Source organism: Macrotis lagotis, chromosome 4 (genome assembly GCF_037893015.1).
Source record: "Macrotis lagotis isolate mMagLag1 chromosome 4, bilby.v1.9.chrom.fasta, whole genome shotgun sequence".
In the NCBI taxonomy this organism is placed as follows: domain Eukaryota; kingdom Metazoa; phylum Chordata; class Mammalia; order Peramelemorphia; family Peramelidae; genus Macrotis; species Macrotis lagotis.
Genome location: NC_133661.1, coordinates 84,290,693 through 84,298,081, shown reverse-complemented (window position 1 = coordinate 84,298,081; position 7,389 = coordinate 84,290,693).

The following is a 7,389-nucleotide window of genomic DNA, read 5'->3' as shown; positions in this document are numbered from 1 at the left end:
TAGAGCTGAGAAACATTCAGCGATGGAGAATTGGGGATCATGAGAAACAATTGATAATAGATATTATTATGAAGATATCAAAGGACAAAAACCCCAAAGAGTTTATTGTCTAAAAGATGGTCACAGGACATTACCTTTAAAGGGAGAGTTCTATAGAACTGTACCACAACAGGAGAAACCCAGAGAGAAGGCATTGTTTAGGAAGACAACAGAGTTAGACAAAAGAATTCTGTGAGTCCTTGGCCAAGACAAAGGAGTTTCAAAAATATTTCGAACTTCTCAGAGATAACTTTGCCTACTAAGTGACCTGACAAATATACCGTGGTGGAATATGTCAGTACAGGACTAGGAGAAAGAACAGGATGATCATGACAGTTCCTCCAAACTTCAAATCCTCTAATAGATAACATGATCTTAAGGTAGAATTCAATAAAAATAAAGGATTTTAGACAGAGTACTGGTAAAAAGTATATAATAGGAAGTAAGATAACATCAACAATAATAATAGATTTTATATAGCATTTACAAGTCTGCAAAGCAATCCTTTTTTGTTATCTCATTGGATTCACACTATAAATCTGGGAGGTAACTGATATTATTATCCCATTTTACAGATAAGGAAACTGAGGCTGAGATAGGTTTAATAACTTGCCCAGAATCACACAACTAATAAGTGTTTGAGGCTGCATTTAGATTAAGATGGAAACTCTTCATGAATGGGGTTTGTTTCATTCTATCCCTAATACCTGAAAAATACTCAGTAAATATATTGATCTATTGATAATCAGGAAAATCTCAGAAACCTCTCACAAGGAATGGTAACGGAACTTGATCTTCAAGGAAGAGGATTTTAACAGATAGAGGGAGTTAGTTTCAAGGATTGGAGACAGTTTGTGTGAACTGGAAGCGTAGACTAGGATCAGGAAAGAGCTATTAATCTAGTTTGGCCAGAATCAGGAGTTCATGAAGCAAAATGTGAGAAAGGAGGTAAGAGCCAAATTGTAGATAGTCTTAAATACTATGTTAAAGAACATGTATTTTATCCTACAGGCAAGAGGAGGTCACTGAAGGTTTATGACCAGATCTAAGCCTTAAGAATAATATTTTGGCAGCTGTATAGAATATGAGTTATAGAGAAAAGAGATTAGAAGCAGGGCAACAAAAAGTGGAATGTGCTGCCAAAGGAGGTGATTGGTTTCATCTCATTGAAAGTCTTCAAGAAAAGGCTGCATATCCATTGGTTGGAATGTTGTTTGAGGACCCCTTTTGAGTAAAGGCTAGACCAAATGAGAACCAATGTCTTTTCCAACTCTAAAATCCTATGAGTCTTTGAAATACAGAGTGAAGGAAAAGGATTAATATAAAATTTAATTGTAAAGATAAGTTGGAGTTAGGTTGTGAATAGCCTTAACAGACAAAAATTTAAAGGTTTATATTTAATTCTAAAAATCAAAACAAAGTCATCAAAAGTCTTTGAACAAAGTAACAGGATATAAAATAAACCCATAAAAATCATCAGCATTTCTAAATATGAACTACAGAGTCCAAGGACAAAAGATAGAGAGAAAAAATCCATACTTGGGAATAAATCTGAAAGATGAACCCAGAAATTGTATGAACACAATTTCAAAATACTTTTCTCACAAGTAAAATCAAATCTAAACAACTGGAAAAACATCAATTGTCCTTGGTTAGGCTGAGTTAATTTCATAAAATGACAACTCTACCCAAATTAAATTACTTATTCAGTGACATACTAATCAAACTACCAAAAAACTATTTTATGAGCTAGAAAAATAGAAGCACTTCATCTGAAGCATCAAAAAATTAAGAATATCAAGGGAATTGATGGGGGGTGGGGTGGGGGGGAATGTAAAAGAAGGTAGCCTAGCTGTACCAAATCTAAAACTGTACTAAAAAGCAGCAGTCATCAAAACCACCTGGTACTGGTTAAGAAATAGAGTAATGGAGCAATGGATTAGAATAGGCACAAAAGAAACAGTAACAAATGACTATAGCACTCTACTGCTGTTTGACAAACCCAAAGTCATAGGTTTTGGATAAAACTGCTGAGAAAACTGGAAAACGGTATTTCAAAATATAGGCATCAACCCACATCTCACACCCCAAACCAAAGTAAGATCAAAATGGGTACAGGATTTAGACATAAAAGATGTCATAGATTATTAAGAGATCAAGAATACTCTATCTATTGGATCTTTGAGAAGGAGAGAAATTTATGATACAACAAGAAATAGAGAACAGAATAAATTGCAAAATGGATGATTTTACTATATGACATTAACAAGGTTTTATGCTAATAAAACTAATGAAGTAAAGATTAGAAGGAAAACAAATTTCACAGCTACTGTTTCTGATAAAGGTCTCATTTCCACAATATATAGAGACCTGAATCAAGTCATTCCCCAATTGATAAATGGTCAAAGAATATGAACAGACAACTTTCAGATGAGGAAATTAAAGTTAAATATATAGTCATGTGGAAAAATGTCCCAAGTTATTTTTTTTGCAAAGTAATGAGGTTAAGTAACTTGCTCGAGGTCACACAGCTAAGTAATTAGTAACTGTCTGAGGGCAGATTTGAACTCAGGACCTCCTGACTCCAGGACCAGTGCTCTATTCACTACAACACCCAGCTGCCCCCAAGGAATTATTGATTAGAGAAATGCAAATTAAAACAATTATGAGCTACCACCTCACACCTATCAGATTGACTAAGATGATAAAAAAAATTATTAATGTTGAAGAGGATGTAGGAAAACTGGGACATTAATACACTATTGGTGGATTGTAAACTTATCAACCATTCAGGAGAGCAATCTGGAACAATGTCCAAAGAGCAATAAAACCGATCATAGCATTTCACCCAGTAATACCAATACTAGGCTAAATATAAAAGAAATCATAAACAATGATAAAAGTCTTACATATTAAAAATATATATTGCACCTCTTTTGTAGTGGCAAAGAATTGGAAATTGAGGAGATGCCCATCAATTGGAGAATGGCTGAACAAGTATGATATATAAATATTATGGAGTACTATTGTTCTATAAGAAGCCATGAGTGGTCAGACTTTAGAGAAGCATGGAAAGAATTAAATGAATTGATGCTGAGTGAAGGGAGCAGAACCAAAAGAACATTGTACACATTAACAACATTGTGAGTTGATCACTGCTCCTCTCAGCAGCTCAGAGAACAAGGACCAACCTGGAAGACCTATTATAGACAATGCCATCTACAATCAGAGGAAACACAAAAAACAAAACCACAGAATCTGAATGTATACTGTGTTCACTTTTTTTAAGAGTTATTGCAAGGCAATGGGGTTAATTGGCTTGCCCAAGGCCACACAGCTAGGTAATTATTGAGTGTCTGAGACCAGATTTGAACTCAGGTACTCCTGACTCCAGGGCTAGTGCTCTATCCACTGCACCACCTAGCCGCCCCCATATGATCACTTTTTAAAGCATATTTTCCTTCCTAGCTCATAGTTTTCTTTCCTTTCCCTTATCCTAATTCCTCTTATTCAAAACAACTAATATGTAAATATGTTAAACAGAAATGCACATGTACAACTTTTACCAGGTTGTTTGTTGACAAGGAGAGTGGGGAGGAAAGAGGAGGTGTTTAACTTAAAAATTTGCAAGTAGATGGATGTTGAAAAACTACCAAAGTACATAATTGGAAAAATAAAGTAAAATATATTTTTGTTTAGGGGAAAAAGGGTCTTTGAACAAAGTAGTGTCTTGGTCAGATTTGTGTCTTAGAAAGGTTATTTTGGCTTCAGTAAGGAGAATGGGTTGTCAAAAAGTCAGGAAGATGAAACTTATAGAAATTATCCAATCTATCTAAAATTATTTATCTACTTGGAAGACCAAGTAGGAAGGTATTATAGTAGTTGTCTAGGTGAGAGACAATGATCAACTTAACTAGGGTGGTTGGCATTTTAGTGGAAAAATGGGGAAGGTACAGCAGAGATAGGACAGATGAGAGTTAACAAAGTGACTGTATAAAACTATGTATCTGACCCTGACAAAGTTTTGGAGTTTAAGACTGTGCTCTAGAAAATAATTTTGTGTACTAATTTATTGATTGAATTTAAAATTCTATAAACAGAATTCATTTCAAGTAAACAATATCAATATCCAATTGGAGAGGGAGGAGGATGAGGAACACAGAAATGCTTCTGTTTTATATGATTCATGTATTCCTGAAAAGTTATACATAAATTATTTTAATAGATGAAATTCTTCTTTAAAACTGTAAGAAAAGCTCTTAACTATTTTAAAGTAATAATGAAGCAACTGTTTTTGTAAACTGAAGAATTCTTTGGCATAGGGACATAAACTTTATTGATTATATAAGTTTGGATTAGGTTAAATTTTCATTTAAGAGATAAAGAGAAAAGAATTTTAGTATCTTGGCTATATAATATAAATCCTAATGGAATGGTATCTTCATTCAGTTTCTCAGATGTGACAGGAAGAAATGTATGGATGCAAACAACAATTGACATTTCTATAGTTCTCTTGGCTGATAAATAATTTTAGATACATTATTTGTTCTTAATAACAAAACTATAAAATATATAATAAAAGTATCATTGTAAAACAGAGAAGCAATGAAGGATATATGAATTGATGCTGGTAGCTTGGTTCTTGTTTTTTTATTATCGAAGATCAAAACAACATCACTATATTAGAGACAAATTATAATGTGTCTGACTGTGGTTGATCAGATCAATATGAGCTTGGAATGCTCTACCACAGGTTAGACACATGTGAACACGTGGAGTGGGTACTCCAAATTTACAAATACCACATTTCCTTTGAGCTGCTTCTAGTTTGCCTTGTTCATAGTGCATAGCACTCTTTCTGATGAGGGCATGCCATACTGGACAGTCCTGTGCTAATATCTTCTATACTGCACAATCAGTTCAAAAGTTCTTAAGAGAGACCCTGAGAATGTGCTGGCATTGTTCTTCTGACCCCTTTGTGAGCACTTGCCCTGTGAGTGTTTTTAGCTTGAGAATCTCAGTTGGCTGGTATCTTATACCTCCAGGTAATGTTCAGAATCTTCCTAAAACATTTTGAATGGAAGTGATTCAGTTTTCTGACATGATACTGGTAGACTGTCCAGGTTTCACAGGCACTTAGCAATGAGGTCAGCATGATGGCTCTGTAGACTTCAGTTTGGTAGTTGATCTAATACCTCCTCTCTCCCACACTTTTTTTTTGGAGTCTTCCAAACACTAAGCTAGCTTTGGCAATGTGTGTGTCAACCTCATTGTCAATGTCTACCTCCTTGGAAAGGGCACTGCCAAGGCAAGTGAACTTGTCCAGAGTACTCAAAACTTCTCCAGTTGCTATAATCAATGGTTCACATATAAACGTGAGTTGCTGGTTGATAGAGTACCTGTATTTCCTTGGTGTTGATTGTTAAGCCAAAAATGAACACAAACAGCAGAGAATCAATCCATACTTTGTTGCATCTCAGTTTTGAGGTTGCATTGAGTAAGTGCACAGTCATCTGCAAACAGAAGATCATGCACCAATACTTCCTGCACTTTGGTCTTGGCTTGTAGCCTTTTCAAATTGAACAACTTAGCACCAGTACCATAGCTGCCCTTGATACTGTGTTCATCCTCAGTGAAGGCATTTGAAAACATGGCTGAAAACATCATGCAGAGTTGTGACTACAGCTCCTAGTGTATCCACACCAGCTACTATATCACTTGCCTGTTGGCACAGGATTTTGAAATGGGAATAGTAAAATAGTATGGGTGATGTCTTTTGATTCATTTGTAAATTGGATTTAAGTAAGGCAGAATTGCATAAAGTCTAGTTATCATAGTCCAGTGGCAAGACAGAGTCAAGACAACTGGTGATGACTTGAGATGCACAGATGACCCTGGCATCTTCAATGTTTAACCAAGTTCTAAGTGCTTCACAGCACCTACTTCAGCTGCCTTCATAGCCAATGAATTGTTCTCATTCACCCATTCCACCAGAGGAAGACTTCACATGCTTGAATGACTAACTCAGGGTTTGAGATCCCCTCCATTACCATCAGCCTGGGTTAAGCCCATCTGCTGAAATGGGGTGTGGTTGCTGTGTAAGCTTCAGATTCTTGGAGTCTCAGGTGAGACTTAGGTGACTTAAGTGAACCTCAAAGGTGGAAAGTAGCCCTGGAAAAAGACTCAGCAGGCTTCACATCCATGAACTCATACAAAGTAAAATAGACAGAACCAGGAAACATTTATAAACAATGAATTTAATGTAAATAGAAAAGAATTTAATAACAAAATAATTGAACCTGAGTGCTTTGGTATTATAATGACCAAATCTGATCCCCAGAGAAGAGAATTTACCTATCTTCCATTCTTTACAGAAGTAAGAACTATGAATATGAAACACTGCATACAATATCAGATGTTTTTTTATATTTTGCTTAGTGTTGGTGAACATTTTCTCCCCCTCTCTCCTTTATTTTTAGATGGATGGCTATAAAATTTAAGTTTATTTATTTTTAAAATATTTGAGTTCTGATCTCTCTCTCTCTCTCTCTCTCTCTCTCTCTCTCTCTCTTTCCTCCATCCCCCAATCATTGAGAAGGAAAGAAATGTGCTATCAATTATACATGTGAAATTATACAAAACACATTTCCATATTAGTCATGTTGCAAAAAAAGCAAGAAAAATAAAGTGAAAAAATATGCTTCATTTTGTACTCAGACTCCATCAGTTCTTTCTCAGGAGGTGGATACCATTTTAAATTATACATCCTTTGGAGTTGATTTGGAGCAAACTAAATTATTCACAGTTGGTCACCCTACAATAAAGCTGTTAATATGTACAATGTTTTTCATAATTCATCTCACTTCATTTTGCATGAGTTCATATAGGTCTTCCCACATTTTTCTGAAATCATCCTGTTCATTCTTTCTTATAACATGGTAGTATACTGTCACAATGTTTAGAACTGCTATAAATATTTTTGTACATATAGGTTCTTTTCTTTTTCTTTGTGGTACAGACCTAGTAGTGGTATTGCTAGGTCAAAGGATATAACCCTTTGGGCATAGTCCCAAATTGTTTGATCGAATATATGTATTACTTCACAACTCCACCAGCAATGCATTAGTGTCCCAATATTTCTACATCCCCTCCAACATTTGTCATTTTCCTTTTTTAAATTATGTGATTAAAAAAAGCACACTCCTACATTATTTAAAGTATCCCTATGTCCATTTTTCAGTTGAAGAATCTGAGGTGGAGAAAAGTCTGAAGTCAAGTCAGGACCTAAAATGAGGTTTTGGGGCTTCACATCCAAGGTTATTTCTATTACTTTTCACTACTTCTAGTACA